Source organism: Amphiura filiformis, chromosome 12, assembly GCF_039555335.1.
Source record: "Amphiura filiformis chromosome 12, Afil_fr2py, whole genome shotgun sequence".
Lineage (NCBI taxonomy): Eukaryota > Metazoa > Echinodermata > Ophiuroidea > Amphilepidida > Amphiuridae > Amphiura > Amphiura filiformis.
In genome coordinates this window covers 18,391,081-18,409,732 of record NC_092639.1, presented here as the reverse complement: position 1 = coordinate 18,409,732, position 18,652 = coordinate 18,391,081, and the positions used below count along the sequence as shown (strand labels likewise).

Genomic DNA, 18,652 nt, shown 5'->3' with positions numbered 1-18,652 from the left:
GTGCACGAAGTGAAATATGGTGGAAATGTTAAATAAAGTCGCGCGAAGCGCGATAAAAATTGGCACTTTTTTAGGCTAAAATGGCCAAATATGAGGTTACTTTGGTCAGAAACCCACATACAGGCATCAACATTAGGGAATGATTGTATGGACCATCTACCCTATCAAAATATTGGGGGGATTTAATATATGCCCCACACCCGGGTCGGATCTCTACGCCTCTGGTCGCAACGCGGTGTATGTTAAGTCAGTTGCATTGTATGTGATATGCCGGTTTTTTTATTATAAATTGGCACGATAAAATATATGAAGGGGGGGTGGGTCTTAAGGTTGGAAATATTTCAAACTGAAAGCCGTAATCAGGAGCGTAGACGGGAGGTATAGTCGCCCCCCTATGATCACTAAAAGCCCAAAATTCCACTTTGCGAGCGTAGCGAGGGAAAAAAACCCTGTTTTTTATGCTTTTTCAGTTTAGAAAAGAACAAAATTTGCCCATTCGCGAGTGTAGCGAGCGAAAAAACTAGGTTCTTTATGAGTTGGGAGAAAAGGCAAGAGAAGCCATGTGACTTTTATGGGGAAAATTTGCCGAAAATGGGCCCAAAATATAAAAACCAACAACTTTAAAACCGCGTAGGTCAGCATTTCACAAGGGGCAAGATGTCCGAAGGGGGAGTTTCCTCCTTCTAACCATGGCCAGGGAGGGGAATGGCTCCTTTTCTTCTTCTCCCTCCTCTCTTTATCTCCCCTTTCTTTTCTCTCTCCTTCTTCTCTTTCTCTTTTCCTTCCTTTTACCTCTTTTTGAAAATCATAGGGGGGGCAATTGCCCCCCCTTGCCCCCCCCTGTGGCGCCGCCCCTGCTAACACTGACCCATGCTTTTTGGTATCGGAAGTCAGAGAAGATCCGAATTTTTCAAGAAGAAGAAGAATTTTGACTTGGCACCCCAGGATTCGAACCTTTGACCCCTCGCATGCCAAGCGAACGATCGCGGACCGGTAGCTGCTCGGGTTATTGCTGCCCGGCCAGCAATTCCGTGAGCATATCACACTTTGGGTGATTGCGTCATCGCAGACCCTGGGATGCATGCATGTTATGAATTTTTCATCGTGGTATTTTGTGGTTTTTACTGGTGTTAGGGGTAATCACGCCTTCCGTTGAACTCAAAATTATATGATGTTTATTAAAATTAAAGTGTCCAATAGTAAAATGGTCATAAAGAGTTTATATATTTATAGGTGATTATCCAATAAAAGTTATTGAATGCAACATATCTTGCAAAATTATATTAAAATGGCTCACTTCAATAACAATTTTCGGATTTTGGAATCTACCAGTTTATTGATCGCGAAAGCCCGAGGAAGCTGTACACTCTAAATTACAAGGATTTAAAAATAAATCCTTAAGACTGTAGTTAGGGACCAATCAATTTTAGATTTAAAATTAATCTTATAGATTTGAATTTTAAATCTTAAAGATTTAATTTTAAATCTAACACTTGATTGGTCCCTAACTACAGTCCCTTGGGATTTATTTTAAATCCTTGAAATTTAGAGTGTAGTTGGAAGCTAACAAACCTCGGACTAGTAATGTTGGTAACAAACAGAGGGAGTACGGTATAGTATGGTCGTTGAAGAGGAAAAACAGTGGCTATATACCCGGAAAAAATTGGTAAAAAGCTGATTTTTGCACCAGACAAGCAGAATATATCATAGAACATCATATCCAAAATCCGAAACAATCCTCCTTGGGGAATTCGTTTTATCCAAGATGGCCGCCAAAATGGCCGCCACTCACATATAATTAGCTGTAGGCCTATCTTAGTTTCTAAAGCAGATATGATGATGATTTTAGTGTCTTTGAATAGGTTTAAGAGGTCAGAGAATTCAAATTTGTACAAATCTAACACACTGATGTCTTCAATCACACTGAAATTCAAGATGGCCGCCAAAATGCCCACCACCATATATGATTAGATATAGCTCCGCTTCTGAAGCAGATATGATGATGATTTTAGTGTCCTTGAATATATTTCAGAGGTCAAAGAATTCAAATTTGTACGTATCTAAAACACTGATGTCTTCATTCACACTGGAATCCAAGATGGCCGCCAAAATGGCTACCACCACATGTTATATTTAGGTATATTTTGGCTTATGAAGCAGATATGATAATGATTTTAGTGTCTTTGAATAGGTTTTAGGTGACACAGAGGTCAATTTTGTATTTATCTTCGTAAGTGTATGTCTTCACTCACACTGTAATCCAACATGGCCCTCAATATTGCTAAAATCCAACATGATTAGCTAAATATCTCAGCTTCTGAAGCCAATATAATGGTGATTTTAATCTTGGAATAGGTTTTTAAGAGAATGTATAGGTTTTAAGGGTCAGAGAATTGTTGCAATTACTTAAAACCGGGCTTACAACACTAAAGTGCAAGTCGCAATAGAATCCAAAAAAGCTGCCACCACATGTGAATATATATTTCAGCTTCTGAAGCAAAAGTAGCTGTCTTCGTTCTCATATCTACAAGTATAATCGCCTCAGCGTTTTGGCAATGTTCTCCTGTGTAATCTTCACATCAAGCTGTGACACATTTAAGTCAATTTTTGCAACAGCCCAGCAAACACAAAACGTTTTTGACATCATTCGCAAAAGGTTAGAAATGGTTGTCAGAAAACGTTTAAATCTCGGGTTATATAAAGGGTATATTAAGAGTATAAAACGTTTTCATAACCTTAAAAAACATTTTCTGATAATCTACTGCTCAGCAAACAAATATGTTTTACAGAAAACGTTTAAATATCGGGTTATATAAAGGGTATAAAAACGTTTTAATAACATTCCAAAAACATTCTTGAAAACTTGATACAAAACATTCTAAACAGAATGTTATTTTGGGGAGTTGAAAAATATTTTTGCGAAAAATGTTTGCCCAAAATATTTTCAATAACGTTTTAAAAACGTTTTCATGACCTTTATATAACCCGACATTTAAATGTTATTAAAAGGTTTTGAAAAAACATTTTAAGAACATTTCTGTGTTTGCTGGGTTCAAATATTTTAACATAATGTTATTTAAGTATTGACACAATATTTGGCACAAATGTTTGCAAAAATAGTTTACAATAACATTTTTTGAAAACATTAAAAAAATATTGTTGTAGTGTGTTTTCATACAAAACGTTATAAAACGTTATCATGACCTTTATATAACCCGACATTTTAATGTTATTAAAACGTTTTTACCTAAACCAAAAGCCAAAATATAACTTATTTAAAACGTTTTTAAAACGTTTTTGTGTTTGCTGGGAGGATCATCCGTTATTTTCACAAGAATTCCTGGAGGAAAGTTTACAATTGTAGCTAATTGTATCGTACAAACTTAAGCAAGCTTTGTAGTGCTGCATCTAAACTTGTAAGGACCGGTGCTAGTACGATGTCAGAGTGTTTCCAGCCCCATTGCTTTAAATTGGAATCAAGTCATTGTTTGTTAGCTTTCTCCAAAGTATGACCTGTAAAAGAACCCGCAGACTGTGAAATTACGCTGCTCTTTCAGTAGGTGAAAGCTTTTGTGGACATACTGCAGTTACTGTCCGTTTTCCTATACAAGGGTCTTTTTATCTTTTCAGTTTCCGTAAGTCTTTTGTTCAGATACGAAAACGCAAGGGATTCAGTAAGTTACTGTAATCTGACTTCATTGTTAACTCTGAAGTACCAATCAGCTTATTTCAATAGAGGTGATTGCTTATGTCAATAAAATCGGGAGAGAACAGATTATGTTAACACCAGTGTTTTTAATGGCCTAGCGCCCTCTCGTCTTTAACATTGGTAAATCTATATTAATTTGACAAAATGCATGCCAATCCGAATGACAAATTCCACTTTTTTCTGTAAAAACGTTGCAAATAAGGAGTTATGTGAGCAAAGGAATTCCTCGATCTGAGAGTTGCTTTGAGAGCACTCAAATCGATGAAATGTCCAGTTTGAGAGTCTCTCAAATCCAGGAAAACCCTCATTTGAGAGTACTCACAGATCGAAGAATTGTCCAATATGAGAGTCTCTCAAATCCATAAAATAGCTCGTTTGAGAGTTACTCTCAAATCGAGGAATTCTGCCAAATGAGAGTGATAGCGCCCTCACCATATCTGGCGACAATTCATACGAGCTGCATTTATGAAAACAACGACTCGAACGAGACGATTTCCGTATTTTTAAAGTTCAAATTTAAAAAATATCATATCAATTTATAATTACTCCTCAAGCCGAAGCCGGTAAAATTAAATTGTATCATGATCACGGACGGTGTAGTACTATTGTCAAAAGGGAAGAAAAAGAATGCGGTTTCTTTATCGCAATTTCCGTGTTTCAACAACCAAAGGCAAAGCCAAGGCGTTAGCATGTAACTTGTAGTTGTACATGTTGTATTACTTACTGAATGACATGACTCACTCTGCAATGCCAATGGCCAATGCTCTGCCGATGAGAACCCAACGACGACGTAAGTTCCAATATTTTTATGATCTAATTGAGTACTAATTCATAAATAATTATGCAAAGTGAACCCAAACAGTAAAAATGTTATCCCATATCGAACAATTAAATATCAACTTTTAATATCTTTCTTTAATTTTTACAATAACACTTCATTTCGTGATCCTAGCATCTTCTAAGTTATGATATTTTTCAGTAGATATCCACGAAAAAAGCTTATTCCCAAAAGTTTTGTTGATTCCGATTTTGCGTAATGCGAGTTAAACATGATTATGTGTATTACACTGCTCATGGCATAGGCCACTGTAAGTAATTTCGTTCTGGTATACCAGAACGAAATTCAAATTTGGCGATATTTTTGCTATAGCCAAAATAACAATTTCTCGATCATGAGAGGATGTACCTTCTGTGTCAGCATACTTTTCATAGAATAACACGATCGCGCGACATGCATGACCGAATCTTGACCTTGCCTAGCAACGATCGTGTGATTGGTCAATTCTCAAAAGCTGTGTTTGCGCCGGTATTTGCGTAGTACGCTCGGCGCAAATAACTGTGGGTACCCAAGTTGGCTCTCATGGAGTCATGATCGAGAATTTAATATTTTGGCTATAAACGAATTAATCTGCAAGAAATACATTATGTAGCCAGAGGTATCCAGTGGTATAAAAATCTCAACTTTTTTGAGAGAAGTAGGGATGAGGCTGTCGTGGATCACAAAATGAGGCTGTGTGATCCCCAGCACAGCATCATCCCCAACTTTTCTCAAAAAAGTTGAGATTTATATATCACTGGAAACCTCTGGTTACATTTATGTTTATTATGTACAAAATATTTCTTGCAGATTAATTCGTTTAGCAAAGATATCTTGAAATTTGAATTTCGTTCTGGTATTCCAGAACAAAATTACAACACATTGTCTATGGAGCAGTATATACACATAATCATGCATAATCGGAATCAACTGAAATTTTGGGAATAAGCTTTTTCATGGATATCTACTGGAAAATGTCGTAAAAAGAGGATGCTAGGATCACGAAATCGGAAATACTCCTTTAATGCTTAGGCCCTTCACAATTGATTCTGAGTTTACTGTTCATGATTTTAAAAATAGGACAAGGTGACTTTTAATTATTAATTATCTATTATTTTCTTTATTTAGTAGGCCTATCACAACTAATTATCAACCCGTTTTGACGGGAGTCTGCATTTAATTATTTTAATATTAATATGCTTACTTTTACACATGTTATAGTATATTAAGTGCAGTTATGCTGTTTGTTTATTCATCATTATTGTTGATACATGATTCATGTTAGAAAGTAGCAAGTAAAAGTCATTAAAAGTTATTTTTTAAAGGAAAAAATCCAAAATTAAAATAATATAATTAAATATAAATTTAGCAATTTTGTTGTGTCCAAGGGCGCAAGATGGAACAGCTAAACCCTGGCAAAAACAACCAATGAGATGAAGCGATCTATGATCGTGAGTGACGTCATGCCGACCAAGAAATTAAATAATTATTGTAATTTGTAAAACTCGCTCCAAAGCTCGTTAATTTTGCAGACAGCTTAAAACAAGAAAAGTGTGTCGTGCCTGTAATAATTTGTCATTTACATTGAAGTACGGTATCAGTATCACACTACATTGTACACAAAGAACCCTGACAAAGAAAATGTGTGAGCTTTACTTCCTTTTTACTTTTTCTCGGTTTTATAGTCATGATCAGTGCAAGCTTAAATCTTCAATATAATAAATAAATGATATTTCTGTGTACAAAAAATGTAATTATTCAAATGATGCTTTCTTCTGAAATTTGCCATTCTGAACTTGCTCGAGAAGTCTAGTCACAAATTTGCTCACCAATTAGGTTCACATTTGAGGCTAGAGAGTAGAGATCATTGCATTAAAAATCGAGTCGGATTCACTGAAGCATGACACAACTCACACCGCAGCCGATCGCGACACAACAAGTGGGTGGGTGTTTTTATCATACCACTAAGGTAAACATCAAAGAACACCGCTAACCTAATATATTTTCGTATCTTGTCAGTGAGTGCGTATTTTACGCTTTATATCTAGTCAGTGAGGCGTATTTCGCAAAGGCCGATACTGGCGATGTAATGGCGAGGTAAGCGTATAAAGGCGAATCAGCGTAAACCGGTAGCGTAAAATGCACGCAACCTGTAATGGCGAACAGTCATCTATTTTTTGTAATATTTTTCCTATTTAGCAAGAATTAAAATGTTTAAAAACGTAATTATTTCAATATTTAGAATGACTTAGTGGTATGATAAATTAGTTATTAGGTTCAGCGTCGGTTTAGTGCGGAAATTATCGTGCGCTCAGTGTCATACTGTTTTCAGCCTTCGCTTCACCCAGTATGACACATCGCGCACGATAATTTCCCCCGTACCATCCCTCCGCTTCACCTAATAACTACTAATATTATTATTTATTGTTCAGTGGTGATTTTACACAGCAGTTTGCTTGGCAAGAAAATACAGTACTAATTTATTCTTGTTATGTTGTCTTTTGCAGACTTGCCAGTTATATGATGCATCTACTGTGTACAGCAGTCAAAACACTACTATGAAGGGCCTACTTATACATGTGTTGTCGCAGACTGTGATTCTTCTACTGGACACCTTCTCAGCACCTAGATGTTATTGTGAAGAAGCTTCTCTTCAAGAGTCCAACATGAGGCAACCAAGGAGCTATATTTACATGTTTGTGTGGCCATGGTAAATACATATTATCGGTACTAGTATTTCGGTGGTTTTTTTTTCAGTTTCTTCATTTATTATCCTGCCTGAATGACATTGTCAGATGTAAATCACCTTCCCATATTATGTTGTATACAAGTCATTCCGACAGGATAATAAAAGAAGTGGAAATACTGTCAAATACAAGTGTAATTTTTCACATATTCAAAAAGGTTTGAAAATCACAGACAACCGATTATGTAGCAGGAAACACTTGTATTTTTAACAATGTTATGTTGCCCCAATAAATTTCAAGACAAATCACAAATGCGATATACCTCAAAAATACAGTTATACTGTATAATGTAGGCATCAAACTTACATGCATATATATTATATTATCAGAACAGACATCAAATTTATAATCTAAAATATTCTGAACTGATAATGTAATAAACACTTAAATGTGTATATAATACATGTTAATGATTTCTAAAATACATTTTGTCATATTCAGTTTTTAGTGGCTTTTTAGTTTGACCTTTTCATTGTTTCTCAGCTGATCTATTTCTGTATTAATTTTGCTGAAAATATAAAATTGTAATTTTGTATGTCTGGTCATTTTCAAAATCAATGTTGTGAACTTCAAAAACTAAACATTTAAATTGTTTAAATCTGATCTTACTATAATGCTTCCCCGACTTTTGTTTCCATTCCAAAAAGTTTTATATACTTTGGACTTAAACTTGGGAAATAATGAAGCTGGAAAAGGGGCATGTTCTCTTCCATTACTCTGCCCTTAAAGTCATATTTTTGTAATTGTACAATATTTTGAACAAACCTTTTACACTGTCAATAAGTAATACAGAACTAAACATGATGTTATTTAGTTTTCAATTAATCCACAAATATTTGGATTTAATTCACTACCGGTAATGTGTGTAAATTCCAAATTCGCAAGACATTTTAAGGAGACCCTGCACAAACGCTAAAGGGTTACCTTCCAGTGCAAGTGTGAATGTACAAACGAATGAACAAACTGAAGGACACAAGTACCGGTACTGCTTGAGCTGGCTTTGTCACTGAAAATACCAGAAAACAAGTCACATTTATGATGAATTAATTATTATGCCAAACAAATGAGGTAAAACAAAGAAAATTGCTATTTCATTCTATGAGTGCCAACAATGCGTGTATTATAGCTCACCAACCTTATACAAAACCATGCCTAACTCAATTTAGCAACAAAATTGAGCATTTGCACCAATGTCTTGAATTGGTTGATGATTGTATTCATGTAGTTATTATATTTAAGAAGACTTAAGGGGTGGGGTATGAACGTTTGGACGGTATTTATTTTGGGACATTAGAGCACATCAGACATATCGAATTGCATTCTGAATACGAAGAATGTCCTTCTGATATCAAATAATTTTGATTTTTGAAATTACATAATTTAATACACATTTTATGGCAAATCATTAAAATTGATATTTTGATATTTAACAGTACTCAAAGTAAACTTTACAAATCTGATGATTTATACTTAAAGTGTATGTAGGTGGGATGAAAAGCCGACGATCAATTGAAAATTTTGACCTTTCAGATTGGAGATATGGATTTTTTCCCAAAACACACAAAAAAATTAGGTCTTTTTGGGAAAAAAATCCATATCTTCAATATGAAAGGTCAAAATTTTCAATTGACCGTCGGCTTTTCCTCCCAGCTACATACACTTTAAGAATATATCATTAGATTTATATAATTTACTTGAGGACTGTTATATATCAAAATTTGAAAAATATCAATTTTTATAATTTGTCATAAAATTTGTATTACCCGTATATTGTGATTTTCAAAAATGAAAATTATTTGATATCAGAAAGACATGCTTCAGTATTCAGAATGCAATTCGATAGGTCTGAGGTGCTCTCATGTCCCACAAAAAATACTGTCGAAACGCAATAAACGCTCATTCTAGATCCCTTAAGGTAAAGGTAAACATTCTAAATTTCTTTTTTTTTTGATTGACAGATGATATGTGCCATACAAGCTATGGAGAAGTGTTCCGCATTATATTGGATCGGAAAGGGAGACAAGACAAAGTCTATTATCATCATCAAAGAGGTTAGTACACCTGGTATCACATACCATATTCCCTTGTTTCAAGTGAACTTCTGTGAATTGTGTGCATTTTTTGTACTGCTGACTGAAACAAAAAAAAATCTCAAACAGTGCATGTACAGTTAAATACACTGTAAAATATGCACGATAAATGCGCATGTATGCGTCGCATCATACAAGTTGAATCCACGCAGAGCACCACAAACTTCCGACAATCATGCAAGATGCTAACTGCTGCTTGTCCGAGAATTTTTTGTATAACAATATATAATATATTTAGTATAAAATGGGCAAAATCCTAAAATTAATACCATATTGAGGTTTTTTAGCTAGTTATTTGCTATGCAATATTTCTTCACTAAAGTGTTACTATAAAATTCTCCAATAAAGTGTTACTATTTTAATGTGACCCCTGGGCCTCATGGAAGAACATATGATACCTTAAAACATCCACTGAATGAGTAATCCAGGCACAAGAAGAAAGAAAACAAACAAAACAAAAACTATCTAGATGCACATGTCAAATCAGAAAGTGACTTCGAGCTTTTTGATAACTTAGACATGGACCAAACTGTGAATCAGGTGTCCTTTGCTCTTCTCTCCCTTCCCTTTTCTTTGCCCACTCTATCCTCCCACTGTACAAGTTAATATCTTTTGCTCTGAAGTCTTTTAAGACTTAAAAGTTAATCAATTAATATTTAAAATATAATGTTGCAAGATAATAAAAAACGAGATTTATTTAATTCAGGCCTCGAAATATTTCAAGGGTCCTCACCAATTTTCAAGGGTCCGACCCCGGACCCTTGCCTTTGAAATTTCAAGAGAGAGAATTAGCTACGGCGATCACAGTATGTATATTGTAGAAAATTGAAAACCCGGGTTGAAAACTTGAAGGGAAAGAAAAATGAAGTGTACCCCAGGGAGCGGGATGTATCACATGAACCAGATTTTCCTGTGGAACAAAAAACTAGGATTTTCTGCTCTTTGCTTGGTTCAATTTTTACGGGTCACACGGTCCGCGCCTACTTTCATGGGTATTTGACGCAAGGACGCGCTTTATTTCGAGCGCTGATTTAATTCCTATAACCTGGTTTTAAATATTTAGGCTACACATGAATTATAATGATTCCTTTTGTGTTTTTATGACAGGATGTGTCAAATATCAATTCAACGCTGCATTGAAGAGTGGTGAGCTGCCTCATCTTGTAATATTCAACGAAACCAACTACATTGTAGGAGATGGTGTGAACATACAGTGTATGGATAGCTCTGCAGGTGCCTTTCTCCAACTGATTGCCTTGTAAATGTATTTGTGTATATTCTCAGTTATCCAGGTATAAAAAATATCAAATAATTTAAATCTAGTCAACTGGAAATCTAGACAAAAAATAGTAAGTCCAGTTGACTATATTTAAATTTTCAACTTGATATCTTGTTTTATGTGTTTCAATTTGAGTACCTGTAACCTGTTGTGTACTGCTGGGGACAGGGGAGTGATAACCCTCTGAAAAAAATCAACATTGAACTTGAATAGCCTTGTGTGCATTTTTGCCTGAAATATGTGTAGTGTAAAATATACAAATTTTGCATGCTTTGTGTCACCTGACTAAGAAAACGTCACTGAAAATCAAGATACAATTTTCTACTTTTATTTGTCAATTGCACACAAAGCATGTGGTATTTAACAGTATTGCAGGCAAAAATTGCACTGGGCTATGGAAGAACAAATTGAACATCATGAACAATGTCATACTTTTTTAATGGGTTGATTGTGTCCCGCATGTACCCGACTGTCTAACATTCATCCCACCAATGGTTGATTTAAGTGACAATTACCAATAATTACAGAACAGTTTTCGAAATGGATTCAAAATATCATGTCAGACATTTAGGCTGTGTTAACCTTAAGATAAGCACCGGGAAAATGCGCAATTTTTGAGAGCAAATTTCGCGCACCAGTTTTAGAAAATTCGTGATTTGCGCGATTTGTCCATAATATTCCCAAAATGCGTGCATTTTCCCAAAAAAGTTCAAATTTGTAGTTTTTAAAAAAAATTTAAATGTTTTCTTTTTTTCCTCTGAAATCGGAAATCCTTCCACTGCAGGAGTGGAAATTGCGACGCGAGTCGACTTGCGCAGAGACTCCCGTAAAATGCCTTCAGTCAACTTGAACGGCTCATTCATTCAGCAAACTTCAAGTTCAACACCGGAATTCAACCATAGATTCTCAACACATTGAGAATCTGTGATTCAACGCTCCCCATCGCAAAAACACAACCAGCTTTCAACTCCGCTCATTTTTAACAAATTAATCAATACTACCGATTAATCAATAAAAGTTTCTAACCAGTGCAGTGATTGGACATCTATCCACTAACAACACGATAATCAGCCATTCATGTTCTGGTTTCTATACACGACGGCACTGCGACCCGAATTGTGTGCTCACTTCCGGGTTCATGTTTACGACTGTCAAAATTGCACTGTGCTTTTTTCTGCATGAATTGTATTGCAGATCGCCATGGATTCTTTCAATTTTAGTAAAAACTTGCGTTTTTTGGAAAATGAATACTTTAAAAATGGATATCTTAGAAAAAATTTTAAAATTCGCGGCCGAACCTAAAATGCGCGATTATACCCAAAATTCGTGAATTTCAGCGGTTTTTGCGCATCGCGAATTCTCCCGGTGCTTACCTTAAGATATACTGGGTTTTTTTTTGTAACTTAACTGTTCATGCAAGATATATTTTTAGAAGTTTCTAGATTTCAAAAAGTGTACCAAAAACAAATTTTGAGTTTCCAGTGTTTTTGAAAACTATATAATTGAGCCTATACCGGTATATAAACTATAAAAAGTCTGATGTTTTTATGGTCTCAAAATCAATGTTTTTACCCCCCCCCCCCAGTATTTTTGGATTACTTCTCCATTTACATTTCAATTGTAAACATCTTAAAGAAAACAACTAACCCCCTAAATAATGGCCATTATTAAAAAACAGGCTATTGAATTACAAATCTGTAAAATACGTTGGAAGCAGAATTTATTTCTGTGCATTTTAACACCTCATTTGATACGATAGCCCAGAAAACAACTGAATACCTGAGTGGAAGAAGAGCCCAACTCCATCAACACTTTCTTTTACTAACAAAAACACACTATTTGGAAAAGTTTTAAGAGATAGACTGTTTTTGAGTACTGGTACATGAACATAAACTGGCCTCAAAAAGAAACTTATAATTTTTTACAAGGTCATATCTTAAAATCCTCTGCATAAAAATGAACAAAAATTGCACACAGGATTACTTCAATAGTCTACTCTAAACACATGTCAGTAACCAAGCAGTTGTCCAACTGACACAACAGCAAAATGCACTGACATGGAACACCTTCCTGGACCAAAATTCAGATCCCAACAGATTTCTTTTGTTGGGTTCCAATTATTCGCCTGTACATGCACATAAATTACACACAGGATAACTTAAATACTCTACTCTAAACACACTTCAGTAACCAAGCAGTTGTCCAACTGACACATCCGGAACAGCTTCCGGGATCACATTCACAGGCGAATAATTGGAACCCAACAAAGGAAATCTGTTGGGATGTGAATTTTGGTCCAGAAAGGTATTCCATGTCAGTGCATTTTGCTGTTGTGTCAGTTGAACAACTGCTTGGTTACTGACATGTGTTTAGAGTAGAGTATTGAAGTAATCCTGTGTGCAATTTTTGTTCATTTTATGGTGAGGATTTTAAGATATGACCATGTGAAAAATTATAAGTTTCTTTTTGAGGCCAGTTTACATTATAACATACCTTCAAAATGATATATGTTGCAATGACAACGGTACAGGTCTTCTAAGATATGATAAACTCATTTTGGTAAAATGGAGTTGAGTCCTTCTTCCACTCAGGTATTCAATTAAACACAGGTCAATTTAATGTAGTGAGGTCCAGATTTGAAAATTGCACTTGTAAAAACAACAATGCAAAAACACTCTGGGATATCTTTACAGAGATTTCCATCCATTATATTGAATACAAATCAATAGAATTTACTGCAACTTTCAAATCTTGGGTTACATTGATTTAAATGTATGCCATGACGTCAATATTTAGATAATTGCTACAAATGAGGTGTTAAAATGTGCAGAAATAAACACATTTTACAGATTTGTAATACAATTGCCCATTTTTGAGTAATGGCTGTTATTTAAGGGGAGGGGGTAGTTACTTTTGTGAGATATTTATATATTTACTATAGCTTGCATGAATAATTAAGAAGTTTTGGCAACTCACAATTACAGTATTTCTGAGAGGTAGACTTGCCAAAACATTATAAAACTGTTTAGCAATTAAACACATTCATTTATCACTCTGTAACATGTTTAGAAGGTAAACAATGTGTAAATTGCTAAACATTTGTGTTTATATCATCCATCAATTTTATGTATTTGTATTAAAATGTTTAATAAGTCATATAGAAAGAAAAAATGTGTTTAAATAAGTCAAACATTTTTTTCAATGAACGTTGATACTGAAATAGCTAAATATTTAAAGTGTTTAGAGTATATACACCAATGTGTGTACTTTGTACATGTGTTTAATTTCAACTGTATTTTCAACATTGTGTTTAGTATTGGTAAAGTAAATACCTTGCTGTGTTTAAAAATTGTTACAGCCTGATAAACACTTACATGTACATGTGTTTAATTAATAAATGCAATGTGTGTTTATTTTAATAAACAAAGTGTTGATAACTTAAACAGAATGTTTGGTTTAGTGTCTATTTGTGTCTGAGTGCAGTGTTCGTGATATTAAACATGTTTAATACTGCAACACTAAATGTGTTTATCCATTACGCAGAGTGTGTAGGTTGTAAACACACCATGGACGAAATAAACACATTTGTGTTTTAAAAGTGTTACACCTTCTATCTGGGGTGATTAAATAAGTGCTTAAAACCTAAACGTTTGGATTTACATTGTAGGTGTTTGCTAGAAGTATATGATGTGCATGTATAAAAGGCTAAAAGCTATAGTTTAAAATTAAATCAATGCCCCTATATTATCGCACTCTTGTCATCAATTTGTAAACATGTTTAAATGTGAAACATGTTTGAGTATGAGGGTTAATGTTTATAGACCTTCGAATGAATGAAGAAAGAAACAAACATGGTTTTCCTATTCATTCTGCCTTCAAACAGATAATTAGCCTGATTTTATATGAAAAGAAAGGAAGAAAAAACAAATGAAGGAAAGAAAATCAGTTCAAAACTGTTTAATATATCGGCCTATTATACAAAAACATCCAAAAAGCAGGCAAAATAGACAACTTGAAGGAATGGTTTGTGGAATTAAATTGAAAGAAAGTCACTGAAAGAGAGAAAACAAAATAAGAAAGAAATATATTTTATTTTTAATTTTGATGCAGAAAGTTATCCCCTTTACAAAGATGTTTAATAATTATCTATCAAATGGCTACAGCCTGACTAAGCACACGGCAAAAACCGACCCACTTTCTATGCTTCCAAATCTGGGTATTTGATATACCTAGATATGGAAGACCTATGTGCGCGCGTGAATAGGAAAAATAACGAGTTATTTATATGAAACTTAAAATTAAACCAGTTTGTGGAAAAAAAATTTCAGTGCAATGCTTCTTGGCGCGCCAACTGCTGCGCGATTTGTGCACCACGCTCTTTATGCGTCGCGTCGCGCTCGCGTGTGACGCAAAGCATCGACCCCGATGCCACAGATTTGGTTTGTACTTTTGTGGACAGACTTTTTTTTGTAATGTGTAAATTTAGATTTTAAAAAGTCCCCAAATGGGCTGAAGATGCCTAAAAGTGTGGAAAGAATGACTTTATAAAAGAAGGAATTCGGGCAAAAGAAGAAAAGGTGGCATCTCTGATATCGGAAATTACTGGGAAATACTTACATTGAAATTACTAGTATGGCAATTTAGAAATATCGTATAGTTAATTTGAATGTTTGAATGCTGAACATGTTTGAGTATATTGAGGGATAGTGTTTATAGACAAAAACATGCTAAAAAGACAAAGCAATATTTTGTTAAAATGTGGAATAAAATTTAAAAAAGTGACTGAAAGAGAGAAAGAAATATATTATATTTTTTGATTTGAAAAAGAAAGTCATCTTACTTTACGTAAGAAATAGGTGCTATTATTTGTGTCGACAGCCTGACCATGCACACGGCATAAAACCGATCCACTATTAATGCTTCCAAATCTGGGTGTTTGATATATCTAGATATGGACGGATGATGTTTGATATACCTAGATATGGACGGATGACATGTTTGAATGCTGAACATGTTTGAGTATATTGAGGGATAGTGTTTATAGACAATAACATGCTAAAAAGACAAAGCAATGTTTTGTTAAAATGTGGAATAAAATTAAAAGAAAGTTACTGAAAGAGAGAAAGCAATATATTATATTTTTTAATTTGAAAAAGAAAGTCATCTTACTTTATGTAAGAAATAGGTGCTATTATTTGTGTCGACAGCCTGACCATGCACACGGCATAAAACCGATCCACTATTAATGCTTCCAAATCTGGGTGTTTGATATACCTAGATATGGACGGATGATGTTTGATATACCTAGATATGGACGGATGACATGTTTGAATTTGAATGCTGAACATGTTTGAGCATATTGAGGGATAGTGTTTATAGACAAAAACATGCTAAAAAAGACAAAGCAATATTTTGTTAAAATGTGGAATAAAATTAAAAGAAAGTTACTGAAAGAGAGAAAGAAATATATTATATTTTTTATTTTTTTAAGAAAGTCATCTTACTTTATGTAAGAAATAGGTGCTATTATTTGTGTCGACAGCCTGACCATGCACACGGCATAAAACCGATCCACTATTAATGCTTCCAAATCTGGGTGTTTGATATACCTAGATATGGACGGATGATGTTTGATATGGACGGATGACATGTTTGAATGCTGAACATGTTTGAGTATATTGAGGGATAGTGTTTATAGACAAAAACATGCTAAAAAGACAAAGCAATGTTTTGTTAAAATGTGGAATAAAATTAAAAAGAAAGTTACTGAAAGAGAGAAAGAAATATATTATATTTTTTTAATTTGAAAAAGAAAGTCATCTTACTTTAGGTAAGAAATAGGTGCTATTATTTGTGTCGACAGCCTGACCATGCACACGGCATAAAACCGATCCACTATTAATGCTTCCAAATCTGGGCGTTTGATATACCTAGATATGGACGGATGATGTTTGATATACCTAGATATGGACGGATGACATGTTTGAATGCTGAACATGTTTGAGTATATTAAGGGATAGTGTTTATAGACAAAAACATGCTAAAAAGACAAAGCAATATTTTGTTAAAATGTGGAATAAAATTAAAAGAAAGTTACTGAAAGAGAGAAATAAATATATTATATTTTTTTTTTGAAAAAGAAAGTCATCTTACTTTATGTAAGAAATAGGTGCTATTATTTGTGTCGACAGCCTGACCATGCACACGGCATAAAACCGATCCACTATTAATGCTTCCAAATCTGGGTGTTTGATATACCTAGATATGGACGGATGATGTTTGATATACCTAGATATGGACGGATGACATGTTTGAATGCTGAACATGTTTGAGTATATTGAGGATAGTGTTTATAGACAAAAACATGCTAAAAAGACAAAGCAATGTTTTGTTAAAATGTGGAATAAAATTAAAAGAAAGTTACTGAAAGAGAGAAAGAAATATATTATATTTTTAATTTGAAAAAGAAAGTCATCTTACTTTATGTAAGAAATAGGTGCTATTATTTGTGTCGACAGCCTGACCATGCACACGGCATAAAACCGATCCACTATTAATGCTTCCAAATCTGGGTGTTTGATATACCTAGATATGGACGGATGATGTTTGATATACCTATATGGACGGATGACATGTTTGAATGCTGAACATGTTTGAGTATATTGAGGATAGTGTTTATAGACAAAAACATGCTAAAAAGACAAAGCAATGTTTTGTTAAAATGTGGAATAAAATTAAAAGAAAGTTACTGAAAGAGAGAAAGAAATATATTATATTTTTTAATTTGAAAAAGAAAGTCATCTTACTTTATTTAAGAAATAGGTGCTATTATTTGTGTCGACACTGTACCTGACCATGCACACGGCATAAACCGATCCACTATTAATGCTTCCAAATCTGGGTGTTTGATATACCTAGATATGGACGGATGATGCTCTTTCACCCGAAGACCCCTTATTAAAACATTTGATCTGTCACCCAAAGACCCTTGCCAGTTCAATTTGAACAGCAACTTGGTTTATCACTGATTTTGCTGCTTATTTTGAAAAATGAAGACATTTGAAGCCATTTAGAACTAGAAATTCGATTTTCGAGGTTTCTGTGGCGCTGTTTCGGTTCCACCCAAAGATTCCATTTAAAAAAAGGTTATGTTCTCACCCAATGACCCCGATGATATTTTTTACATTTTGCTCTCACCGAATGCTTAAAACCATGCTCTCACCCAATGACCCCATATTTTTTACATTTTGCTCTCACCGAATGCCCCTTAGTGCGGCACCTGTATCCATTTCAAATTGAAGTGAATCCCCAGGATTCTTCCACTCCAATGTTCAGCTGAATTATGACTATGAGTCGATCAGAGTCAATTTGTTTCAGCTCACCCTATGACCGTTAAAGATGGTCAAGATCCTAAAATGGGTTCAGTATAGGGTCAGATGCTAAATATTGGGTCTTTTGGAGCAGAGTGTTGCAACAGTAGGGTATTGGGTGCACAAATATGCATTTTTGGGAGGAATGACAAGGCATTATGGGGTCGGGGATTGCATGAATCTCATAATATTAGAGCATTAATTGCCTTTTTGGAGGAGAACAAGAAAAATATGGTGCTGGGGAATCTTGGGAAGGCACTAGTAAAATATGAGGTCTCATACGGTGGGGTAAACGGGCCAAAAACAAAAAACATAGGCCTACATACAAAAAACAAAAACAAAAACAAAACAAAAACAGGGGGGTTTTAGGGGTGCGCATGTCGGCCTATTTATTGTGGTACTGAATCATGACAATATGGGCTAAAATTATCAATTTGTCATTACAATGACATTCTGAAAAAGAAAGAAACAAATACAGAACAAAGAAAGAGATCCGATCTATTTCTTGTGTCTATTTAAGTGCAAAGAGAACAAATATCTAGCTCATTTGACAAAGATAATCTTTGTCAAATTGCTCGTCCATCATGTCATTTTGTTTTCTCAAAAGTGACCAGCATACCCGCCAGCATACCAACTTCGG

General features: G+C 34.5%; 1 long non-coding RNA gene across 1 annotated transcript; it reads left to right on the top strand.

Moving 5' to 3' along the window:
• The first annotated feature begins 4,445 nt into the window (after positions 1-4,445).
• Positions 4,446-11,088, top strand: LOC140165897 (uncharacterized). Its single transcript, XR_011860780.1, has 4 exons — positions 4,446-4,499; positions 7,034-7,236; positions 9,232-9,324; positions 10,471-11,088. It is a non-coding gene; the product is annotated as an uncharacterized lncRNA (long non-coding RNA).
• Positions 11,089-18,652: the final 7,564 nt, after the last annotated feature.